The following is a 12,931-nucleotide window of genomic DNA, read 5'->3' as shown; positions in this document are numbered from 1 at the left end:
ATACAATAGAACCCGATACTAGAGGAAGTTTAAAAGGATCAGGAGAGCAATGAACTTCAAGGTGGTCTCAAATGGAGCCTTATTGACTCAGGTACTGCGAGAAGCCATTGAGCTTTCATGTAATTTCACAGAAGAAAATAAAATCAATAACAAATTTCCTCCGTTGCTTATTTTTCTGCCCTTACTATATATGGTACTTCCTGAGAGAAAAGCACCACTAAAATAAGTAGTTGCTCCTTAATGGAAGTGGTAAACATTCTGGCGCCCTGCTCTCCAGAAATGCAGTTATAACTAAGAGCTTTTGTCTCTGGGATCCTGAGCATTCATAACCTCCCAAGCTTTCGCTCTGAGTAATCTGAAACTTAGGCTTATGGCTTTCAACACACGTATTAAACTTTTCACAAGACAAGTGGAAATATCTGAACTCCTTCCTGGATCCTCCTGAGATCACTGTTTAAATTCATAAACTGTATTAATACACACACACGCACATGCACCCACACAAAACACTGTGTTTCAGTTTTTATATATCTTATATTTCTTATAAATATTTTCTGAGACGTTTTTGATTCCTGAAGAAGAGGGGGGAGGTCAGACAGAGGAATGCAGACACAATTTTAAAAACTACAGTGTGATATTTGGAGTGCAGAGCAATGCTTTTCTAGCAGACACTTTGGGAAGATAAGTAGGAGGCTCCTCCAAGATTCTGGGCTTCATTTTGGACTTACGTGTTTTAGTTCAGATCCCCCTTTTTTTCTGGGTAAATAAAATTCTTCTCCAAGGTATTATCTTGTCTGATTTTTGCATAATTACTTGCACCAATGGATAGAATGATTCTTTTGTTTTGAATATTCTCTCAGGATTTTATATTTACTGTTTCTCTGCCTAATCATTGCCTCTCTGGAGTCAAAGAGAAGGATAACAGGATTGGGCTCTTTTGTTTGGTTGGTTGATTGATGTTTTGAGTCATCTGAATGATCATTCAATAATTGATGGGACTCAGGATTGATCCAATTTGGCTTCTGGGACCTCCAAAATAACTAGTCCAGATGCCCCAACATCTAGTCTGTATTGAATAAAGAGATACTGTAAGAAAGGGCAGATCCTTTACTCCATGAGAGCTGACTGGAACACTTTGGTTTAAAAAGCTTGAGTTAAATGGTTTGAAATAAAAGTAGAAACAAATGTGGGCACTGATGCTGCCAAGTACAATAAGAAAAATAATTATTGTTATTAGAAGAAGTTGTTACTTTTATATAGCACCTTGTTGTTTTACAAGTGCTTTCCCAGGCATTATTTTCTTGATTCTCACACCAACTGTCAATATCATCCAACAAAAGGTAAAGACGTGAGTTTGAATTAAAGGGAATGCTTTATAGCATGAGCACCTTCCAAAGGAGGGTTGGGAAGGATGAACCTTCTTGGAAATTGGAGATTGGAAGTTCAGACAGAGGTAAGAGCGTGTGCAAAGATACTTAAAACATAAAGTATCATGATACCAAGGGAACTACAGGGTACTTGGATACTGTTGGAGCATAAAGTATGAATGAGAGCTAAGAGAAGGGATTAGAGTTGGAAAACTTTTTCTGTAAGGTGCCAATTAGTAAGTGTAATTAGTAAATGTTTTAGACTTTGCTTTGTTGCAAGTACTCAACTCTGCCGTTGTAGCATGAAAGCAGCCAAAGACGATATGTAAACAAATGGGCATGGCTATATTCCAGTAAAGCTTTATTATTTACAAAAATAGGCAGCTGGCCAGATTCAGTCCATTGGTCATAATTTGCCAACCCCTGGAATAGGTAATTCACACAAAAGGAGACAGAAATAGTTCAGTTTTAGAAAATGGGAAAATAGTCACATTCATGATCATTTTTAAATTGAAAACTAAAATAACTACAAGATACTCACTTCATTCTCATTAAATTAGCAAAAAAAAAAAAAAAAAAAAAGGCAAACACAAAATCCAGTGTTGAGAAAGAGGGAAAAATTCAGCTTAGGGTCTTTGTATCCATTGCTAAGAGCTGATTTGTATTAAGTCCTTTTAAAGAGTAATTTGGTAAAAGATGACCAATGCCATAAAATTTATCAGAGCTTTTGACAAGGGAGGAGGACTTGTATCAAAATAGCATACAATGCAGAATGAAATAAGCAAGACACAAAAGGAGACATATTGTGTGTAACCACTAATGTGAGCTCTGTGACAAATGTAAAAGAAGTGTCTTATATTGTAGAATATAGGGGACCTAGAGATAGCAGCTACAGAAGGGGGAACAATAACCTAATCAGAACAGACAAGATATTGAGGGTAATCATATGGGAACGCTCAGGTGTGACTATGGTTTGTTATTTTTCTTTTGGTATGGTAGGAGTATATTGGAAGGAATGAAGTTATCTCAGGATGTTTGTTTTTCCCATTGCTTTGCTTTATTTTGTTTGGAAATGTTTTTTATTTGATAAAGTAATTTTAAAATAAGAAAATAAAAATATACATAGAAAAGAAATGTTTTAGAGTCAAAAACCTAAAACAACCGAAAACTTAATTGTGACATAGAGACCCTGTTAAGATAAATACTGCCACTTAGAATGCTAATGATGATGACTACAAAAATAAGGGGAAAAACTGTATAAATTAGTGGGGAGAAAAGTAGAACTTGGAATTGTATATACACATTGGTAGCAGGTACATAAAATTCTGTATAAACAGTGACGTAGAAAAAGCTTATAAACAGTGACTTGGTTTTAGATGTTTTTTATGGTTTGCTATGTCCTGTTTCTGGTTCTACTGATGTTTAGATGTTATCTTTTACTTTCATGTACAGTTCCTTGGATACACAATCTTTTAAAATATTCAAAACAATGCAAAGTAAGTTCCCTCAGCAGGATATTTGCTCACGTGAGGCACAGGTGCTGTGGAAATTGAGGGCATGTCAATGACGCCCCAGTGGAGAGATGACGTGGCTCTTCTCTCTCTTGCCAACACCCACCGAGAATGGGCCACTGTTCATGTTACAGATAATAACAGATGTTCTGAATTTCTCTCCCTGGCCCCATCCCAGGTTAGCTTTTAACTCCTCCATCTTTGTAGTCACGATATCCAGATTTGCTTTTTCAGTTTATTTGGTAGACTTGCCTACTTCCATTCCCAAAAGTTTCATAAAGAAAAAAAAAAAATGCTTGACCAGGTTTAGCAATGCTTTCGCATTAGAAATCCCTGTGTTTAGAAGTCAGGCCATGATATACCATCTGCAGTGGGGAGCCTGCATTTTGGTGAAGGAGCAGCACCTATTCATTGAGCAGGCCCAGCAGTACACACCTTATGCACATCATCTCATTTAGTCTTCACGATATCATTTCAAAGTAGGTATTTTACCCCCCCCCCATTTTACAAAGAAGAAAACCTAAGTTCAATGAATTTAAATAACTGCCTCCAAATAATGCAACTGATTGTGGGAGAGACAGAAAGCAAATCCAGGCCCAACTTAAAAATCAACACTCACCCGGGGTGGGACTCGCCAGGGAGGATCATATTCCGAGCTGGAGGAAATGGGGGGCATCTTATGCTCTAGGGTCTAGGGGGAGTAGTATGTTGGCCATCATTCCTTTGCTTCCACCCCCAACAGAGCAAGGGCTATTTTTTTTTTTTTTTTTTTTTTTTTGGCAAATCCTTATATTAATGTGGCTTGGGTAAACTGCTGAGAGAATAAGGCAAAGTGGCAGGGGTCAATTCTGGAAAATGCTTATGCATTGTTCCTAGCCCTTCCCCAACCCTTTGCTTTCTGTACCTTGGCACTTATCTTCTGATGGAAGAGAAGAGCATGGCAAGGACGTGTGCGTGAGCAAGGACACGTGTGTGTGCGCTCACACACACACACACAGAACTTTAAAGTCAGTCAAGGTGCCTGAGGCTTCACAGATTCTGAAAATCTCTGCTATACAGCTCTGCTCAAAAGAAAAAAGGGGAAAACTTGACTTATGGACTTGCTTTTTAAAAGCAGTTATTAGTATTTTGGATTTGAGACTCTAAAGAGAGCCATGGGACCACACCCCAATAAAAAGCCTCTATATATGAACTTTTCTGTTCTATTTTAGAGAGTCCATAAGTCCCAAGAAAACCATCTTTGAACCTCCTGGGAACCCAGAGATACTGAGTTAGGAACCACTGCTTTAAAATAACCACTTAAATTCTGCTTTCTTGGCTGGTATCAGCGTAAATAAATCTCCTGAAATCCCAACCAGGGGAGACAGATAGATGCAAGCATTGTGTTGCCTTTTTTCACAAAGATTTTTTCTTTCCCCCAGATGGGGACCAAGAGATTAACTGTAACATTTTCAAGAACAAATAGTACTTTCAATGCTTTTCTGGAGTTTCAGCCACACCCTCTGGCCTAAAGCGTTGACTTTACAAATGCTGAGGAAAAACAAAACCAAGCAGAGAGCCCAAGGTAGAGATTCCCACAGGATCTAGGGCGTCCCGGTCAGTCCAGTGGCCCAAGCAGCCTGCATTTCTGCTTACCCAGGAGCTGGCTTGCCATGGGACATTCTCCAGCTACCAAATATTTGTCAAAAGTTCTCTCTTAGAGGGGCAGGATTTTTAGAGTTTAGATGGCCAAAGAAAAGATCTCCATCCTGAGAGCCTGTACTAGAAAGAGCTAGAAACGCCCTACAGCACCAACAGTGGACACTTTGTTTATTGTTTTGCCACATGAGAGGGAAGGGGAGAAGTGGGCTGATGTAAGAGAAAGAGAATGCAGTTGAAGATTTGCTGTTAAGCATATAAAACCCTGCCTACGCCAAAAAACCAAAAAAAAAAAAAAAGATGTTTTGTCTGTCTTAATAGACAAAAAGCCCTTCTTCATCAGCCCTTAGCCACTACAGTACTTAGGTTATAATTTTTCTATGTCTTTAACCCTTAAGCAGTTAAGCTCGTCTGGAAGAAATGTTGCCTAGCCTCCCTCCCCACCAGCCCTCCCGTATTTTTAAATTTTGGAAGGCTGTATCACCATCCAAGAGAAAGTGGAGCATCTATCGGGGAGAGAGGCTGTGAGACAGACTTTTGCTAGTGAATGTCAAAAAAACGCAGTTCTTCAGTAAATAGGAAAGCTAAAAAATGTGTTAACAAGAGACCAGGGAAATGGCCCAGTGGAAAGATTAAAGGAACTCTCCCCACCTCCCAACACACACACACACACCTCTCTCTCTCTCTCTCTCTCTCTCTCTCTCTCTCTCTCTCTCTCTCTCTCTCTCTCACACACACACACACACACACACACACACACACACTGAAGGAGTCCAGGCAAATAGAAATGAGAATAAATTTTAATCACACACTACAACTCAAAAATAGTCTGACTAAACAAATTCATCCCATTTCCCAAGGGACTTTTCCTTACTTTCTACTACCAACGTGAATCTTTAAAGAAATCAGTTAACGATGTCTGAGGGACATATTGTCACCTGAATGTCTCAAATTGCCTTTTTATTGATGAATGAAGAGACTTGTGTTGGGGACGATTATGGTAGCATATATAATACTCACCTTCAGCGATACCGGTAACATGCAACATGGCTGCCAGGGCTGATGCAAGAACAGCCTAAGCTATAGTTAGCCTTCTTCAAGGAAGTAACAGTAGTTCCCGCCTAAGCAGTAGCTAGTTCGCGCCAAAAGCTAACCTTACATCTGCCTCTCACCCTAGCAACAGCAATCACCAATCCTAGACCGCGACCCGTTTTTACTAGCCACTCCCTCTACCTTAGAGCATATATACCCTGCCTTTTCAATAAAGTTTTGCAGCTTGATCAGAAACCTGTCTTGCTGTCATTCCTCGTGTCTCTTGTCCCATACCATTCCTCCCTTACAGGTATCAGAGCCTCCGTTGATTGTCCCGCGGGCCGGGACAGACTTGTAATTCCGACTCCACTTACTATGGTGTTGTCATTCTGGTTGCTCTAGGAAAGAGTACCATCTTTTTCAGAATCTGCTCACATCAAGGCTCAGTGATCAATGTGTGCAATTTTGTTCAGCTTGGTGAAATTAAAGACATCTAAGAATTTGTGCAGGCCCTCAGACAGGACAATTTAGAACATGATCCTGCTCCGTGCCGATAAGCAAACAATGAATGCAGTCAAAGCCCACAGACCAGGTGAAAAGGGAAAGCTTCAAACTCCTTTTGTGCTCTCATCAAGGGGCATCACCCACGTACTCTAGGAGGGTAGATTCAACACATAAAATAGATCCTTTCATTTTAGAAAGAGGCACTTCAGGTCCAGGATGGTTAAAAAAAAACCTTTCAATGCTGCCCACAGCATTTATCGTCAACCTGAATTACATTTAAAACCTGCTTCTGGATACATTTGCAATTCTACCCCTCTCAGCAATCCTAGGACATGGGTTATTCTTGTATTCCGCCATCCTGTGGTTTGGCTCAGAGGTAAATGTGGAGCCTGCGATTGCACTGGAATGAGGTTTGAGACCATCCTGTCCCCAGTATCACACCTCCCTTATGAGTCTTCCCTCATGAATGGAAATGAAGTGCTAATTTTCTCTCATCCCCACAATTGCTTCCTGAAATAGAATCACACATTTAAAAATGCAAACACCTATAACCACAGACTGATGGTGTATCACCTTATGCCTTAAGAAAATGACAATGAAGTCATGGGGGTTAACTTCATACAAAAGATACTGGAATTTATAAATGCAAGGGACTGTTGTCCTTTACCTTGGGATCATCTGGACTTTTCTAAAGCAATTCTGTATTAGAGAAAATATTTTAAATGTCATGTAGACAAGCCTTTTGGAGTCAGAGCCAAGTGATGTGTGCTATGCAGTGTGGTCACTTACAAGAGTCACAGTTCATTTTTGTTAAACCAAAGCAGATCCAGCTTAATCACTAACTTAATAACCCAAATTTCAATTCAAATGATGTTTTTCTACTTCCAAAAATTGGGTCTATCTTCAAAGGAGGAAAAGAGTTGGCATTATTTAAAATATTTGAAACTGTTTGCTATAGAGGTGTCTATAATATTGAGCAATTGATGGAATGAGTATATGACTTGCACTACCATTTTTTTTTTAAATATCTCTGGTTATTTTAAAGGTAATTTGGCATATATACTATAGATTTTATCTGAGAAGACCATACTTTGTTATACATGTGCCTCTCTGGAAAAAAATAACTGACCTAGCCAGCTGTGTCCACCGTGATGCTAAATGTAGGACAACTATAGCTGGCACATCTTCGAAGAATTCACTGGCAAGCCGTTTCAGTAAGTGGTGATCAAACTTTAAAGCTCTTAAGAGCCAGCTGGGAAGCTGGTTAAAATGCAGATTCCTAGGACTGTTCCTAGAGAATTTGATTCTACAGGTCTGAGGTATGGCCCAGGAATCTGCAATTTAACAAGCCTCCTCTGAGACAGATCAGTTCCTGGACTGCACAGCTGATTAAAACTTCTACTCAGACACACTGCACGGGGTGCCTGGCTCTGTTCTTCTGTAGCTTTGACCAGATGGTTGCTTTACTGAACACTAAGGAATTAGGTCACCTGCTCCTAGTGGCTAGGGTAGTGAAGGCCATACCACCTGTACATTTGATCTTGTTCCATTTGGGGAAAAGTTTGTTTTCAATTTAGTCACTCTATGTGCAGGGAAACATATTTGGTACAATTCTGTCCTGCCTCTGTTCCCTTCATCCCTTCCTCCTCATGGAGCAGAGCTTTAACCAGAGGTCATCTGGAGGGTTTTATTCACTTCATGGTCTGCACACATAGATGGTGAGGAGTGACCTGCATTCTACCTTCCATCTGACAGCCTGGATGCAGAGAGGCTCATAGTCCATCTGCTCCTCAAAATGCATTCAGGCTCTAGGCAGTGGTTCTCAACCTTGGCCGCATGGTGGAGAAACACCTGGGAGCTTTAGCAAATACTGACTATTGAGTCTCGTCTCCAGAGATTCTGATTTCATTGGTACAAAGTGGGGCCTGGGCATTTGGATTTTTAAAAGCTCCCCTAGTTGTTCCAACGCAGTTAAGGTTGAAAATCACTCTATAGTAAGAGTCAGTGAACTTTTTCTGTAAGGGGCCAGATAGTATTTTAGGCTTGGTGAGTGATACTGTCTCTATTGCCACTACTCAACTCTGCTGTGGTAGCTCAGTTAAGTAAACAAATAGGTGGCAACTATGTTCTAATAGCTCTTTACTTATAGACACTGAAATGTGAATTCCATATAATGTTAACATGTTGCAAAATGTTCTCCTTTTGATTTTTTCCCCCAACCATTAAAAAACATTAAAACCATTGTTGGCTCTCAGGCCATACAAAATCAGGTGACAGGCTGGATTTGACCCCCAAACCATGGTTTGCTGACCACCCTGTTTAAGAGCAAATCAGAAATGAATGTAAGAGTTTTGGGGTTATGATCGGCTATTAGCTTACACATGGCACTAAACCTCTTAATCTTTAAAGACAAAGATTATGTACACATATTGAGGACTTGGTCTTGTTCAGTTTATTGGTAATGAAGTTGTGTTTTACGAGAAATGGGTTTTTACTATGTAAATATAAAGATTATGGAATACCTTATACAAACCATTAATTATCATTTCCAATCCTTTCATTTGTTGCTCCTACCAAGGCTCAGTGGAGGGAGAGAAAGGGGAGGTGCAATTCTGTTTTGTTGTTGTTGTTATTTTACTATCAACTAACTTTCAGTAAGTGATACTATATGCATGATACAGTGCAAAATGTTTTGGTTGATACAGAAATAATTATAATATTATTTCTTGATTGCTCAGGGGAAAAGGTGAAAAAATTACAGTAAATATCAAAAGCAAAAAAAAATTGGCAGCTTTAATTTATCTGTAACTTCCCCACCCAGGAGCACAGAAAATGAAGAAGGCCTGGTTGAGTGGGCTATGCAATTGGACAGCCAGAGTTCAAAATTTAGCTCTGTCTTTTATAAGCTGTGTGACCTTGAGCATGTTTTTAACACTCTCTTTGCCTCAGTTCCTTACATTTATAGAACAAGAATAGTAACAGTGCCTTGAACAGTGCTTTGGTATGTGCTAGCGATTACTATGGCTGTCTCCATCATGACCTGGGTCCAACCTGCTTTTTACAATACCTAGTACCCAGCAAAGTGCTCTGTGTCATAACCAGGATGCTGTAGGTAATATGCCATATAATGAGTCAAATTATGTCCATCATTCAAATAGTACTGGATAGTTTAGGAATCTATAAGGGCAGATGCATGTCTGATTTTCTTTGGATACTCCATGATGCCCATGAGGCTACCATGGACTTATTGTGCATTCAATAAACTAATGTTTAGGCATCTCTATGGCATTGAAACAAAGTATGATTTTTGTCCCCCTACCCAATCCAAACGCCCCTTTAGGACTGAGACACTCACTTCCCCAGCTGCTGTAAGTGTTGATCACTAATGCCTTAGAGCTGAATTCCTTCCCCAGAAACTGTCCTCTCCTGAAGGGAGTCGCTTGCCCACTAATACACTCAGTCCCTAGGGACAGAGGGAGTCCAGTGACCGGTAATGTGGGGTTCAGAGGCAGCCCCCTGGCTTCAGTTCTGGAGAACTATGAAGGACCTTTCCAGAACTGCCAATGCAATCTGCTAAGGTCTTTGTTATGCCTGCATCACAGTTCAGCCTCTCCCTCTGCTCACTCTTGTTGCCCTCACTCCCTCACGTGCTAATCTTGAGAACCCTCCCAATAAAACTCCTGCACTCAACCTCCATGTCAGAATCTGCCTCTAGACCCAGCCCCAGACCTGATAATGAGCTGCTGCCAGAGTAATGACAACTTATATTTGCATATTCACTTAACTAGATTGTCTTTCCTCTTTAAGAATCTGTGTTGACATAGATGACAGCGAAAAATATCATTTTCAGAGAATTTCTCCTAAGTGGCTCAGATGATCTGCGTCAAAAGCACCCACCCTTTTATTGTTCAAACACACTTGAAAATAAACATTTTCCTAGAGTGAGTGCAGCTCTTTCAAGCTACAATTCAATTATGTTTAATTAAAAGAACCAGAGCTGTACACTTATTATATTAGGTATTTCTCAGTTTTCCTAAGGAGAATACTCACAGATGATGAAATGAATCTGCCTTACAGGTGGAGAGATGCACCAATCATCCTGCATTTCTTTGGGCCACCAAGCTCACTTTTTATCAAAGAGAGATTCTCAGGCTGAGGTTAGTTTTTAATGAATTAATTAAATGCCTCCTATCTACCTCATCGTTCCCAGAGGGAACTGCATCATTAATTTTTCTGGCTATTTAATATTTAGCAGAATTTTAAAACAAACAGCTGCTCTAGTATTCCCAGGCTTTCCTCTTTTCTGTTCCGAACACATACACACACACACACACACACACACACACACAGGTACATTTTGTGATTTCCTGGGGAATCACCTGCTCAAAAACAAGGTATTCCCATATGATCCATGTTCCAACTAGGCCCTCATTTTGAAATTGCTGGACAGGCTTCCCTTATACCTGGGATTCTCCAAGTGGGGTCTTGGACCAGCAGCATCAGCATCACCTGAGAATATTTTAGACACCCAAATTCTTGAATCAAAAACAGTCTGTATTTTAACAAGCCCTTTGGGTAGGTCTATTGCATGCTAAAGTTTGAGAACCACTACCTCACACAATCTTTTTTTTTTTTTTTTTTTCCTTAGTGGAGATCAGAAAAGGACATTAAAAATATTCTCACCTGCAGATTCATGAGCATCTTCATGAAGGCCTTTTCAGAGAGAGCCCACAAATGGGGATCTGGCCAACTGAACACAGACCAAATTCTATCCTGCAGAACGAACATTTTCTTATTCTGTTACTTCTGGCTTTCAGCATTTTTCTAAGATTTGTTCCTTAAAATTTTCTTACCAGGGACCTCTTATTGAGACTTAGTGCATAGCAGTCAGGTACAACTGGCTTCCAGTTCCACCATTTATTAATTTACTAGGTGACCTTTTTAAGTTCCTTGATTTCTCTAAGTCACAGTTTTCTTATGAGTAAAATAGGATTATTATAATATCTATGTCATAAATGTTAACTTTTGTGACATGATGATGCTGATGATAATAGCTATTTAATAATAATAAACTGCTCTATAGACTGCTTGTTAATAGTAGTTGTTGAAAACCATGTTTAATTCTCTCAACTAGAAAGAGATTCACTTAGTTTCATGTAGATTGAGAAATTCTGCTGTTCACCTGAATCAACTCCTTGGATCCCAAGGCTGTATGAACCCAACTAAGCATCTTTGGTTAATTTATAATTTATTCCTTTGTTCAACAATATATATGGATGGACCCCATGTGCCAGACACTCTCTCATAAAGAAATTGTCTAAAAGCTCCTCCTTCTGGAATTTAGTCTGGATCAGGATGCCAGACCCCTTCTTTGTGGGTAATTTACATTTTATTGCTTCTCTCTGACTACCAGTAGTAACCACGGAGCCTTCAAGACCTCCAGGGTCATCTCAAGATCTATGGTGTTGGCCTGAGAAGCCCTGAAATCTCTATACATTGATCCAACTATGCCCTATGCTCTGTGGCTCTAAAACCTGCCAGCTCCATGGAATAGGCTTCAAAGGAAAACCTTAAAGCCCAAAGGTGATAGACATGGAGACCTTCTGATTGCTCTACTGAACTTTAAGAGATCCAATCCCTTCCAGGCCAGATACACTCTGGGACCTTCAGGAGGCCCCCATGCAAATGCAGCATTGGTGCTTTCAGGAACAATGGATCAGAAGATCCATTGTACTTGCTTTGTAAAATGATTCAGAGTAGGGGCTGGCCACTGTTTTTATCACAATCAAAATGAGAACTCCAGTCTCTTCCTCCTGGAGAACATTTGTACAAAGTCTAATTGAGAATGCTTGGGAGACTATAAGCATCCAGTACCAACTTCTAAAGGAAACCAAATAGGTGGCACAGAAGGGAGTTACTAGAACACACTCTTATCTGGCTCTGAGTGGTAAGGAAGGCCCAGAAAGAAATCACTGAAGAAATCTATTCCATTCAGCAATCAAAGTTAAAAATACTGGAGTTCCCTCACATGCATATGCTCTATCACTCATGCTTTTTAAGTTCTAAATTAAATTTTCTTTCCTGTAAACACTCAAGGCCATCGACTACCATGCATACTTAGACATGGACAGACGTCTAACATTCTTGCTTAGGTCAGTGAATGTGTGTATATCACCTGTTTGAGGGTGTGTGTTTGTGTGTGTGTGTGATAATATCTGCACATCTGTAAGTGTCTATAGATTCATATGGATAAATGAGGAGGTCTTGCTTTAGCTACAATATAATTTTAGAAACCACTTCTTAAAGCGGATCATATTTTCCATGGAAAAGGGGCTATAATTGGGAGTTTCATTCCTGACCTCCTGGGCAAAGAAAATATAGATACTGTGGACAGCCCATCATGGAAGAAAAAATATGACCATTTTACAGACCTCTATAAATATCTAAAACACTAAAACAATGTCCTAAGCCCTACAAAAGGGGCATAAATAAACTGTATACAGTACCTACACATAGAGTCTTAAAGTATCTTGAAACGTTTAACCAGGACAAAAAAAAAATACTGCTCAATACAAATATGTTCTAAAATTAATACACTAGCAAAAATAGCATTAAACATTTTATTAATAACCTTGCAAACCTTCTTAGAGTTTCATGAACATTTGGGGGCTAATTTAAATAATCCCCATCATTCTTTCAAAAAAAAAAAGCATCCAAGAAAATTTCATCTAGTGTCTTCTTTTCCCTTTGTAATGGAAATCTATTTCTTTATTGCCTCTACCACCTCCACTCTGTAAACGTCCTTCTCTTTCTTCCCTTCTTCTCTTCCTCTTCCTCCCACCACTCCCCTTCCTAATACACAATTAACCTGGGAACTAC

The 12,931-nt window shown here is 39.6% G+C and overlaps 1 protein-coding gene across 1 annotated transcript in view; it reads right to left on the bottom strand.

The window, feature by feature from the left end:
* SHC4 (SHC adaptor protein 4) overlaps nucleotides 1–12,931 on the bottom strand; it is a 129,571-nt gene that overhangs the window by 62,112 nt on the left and 54,528 nt on the right. The gene's annotated exons all lie outside the window — the stretch shown is intronic.

The sequence above is a fragment of the Choloepus didactylus genome, chromosome 4 (assembly GCF_015220235.1).
Source record: "Choloepus didactylus isolate mChoDid1 chromosome 4, mChoDid1.pri, whole genome shotgun sequence".
NCBI lineage: Eukaryota > Metazoa > Chordata > Mammalia > Pilosa > Megalonychidae > Choloepus > Choloepus didactylus.
Note: the sequence above shows the minus strand (reverse complement) of the source record. Positions and strands in the feature narration are given on the sequence as shown.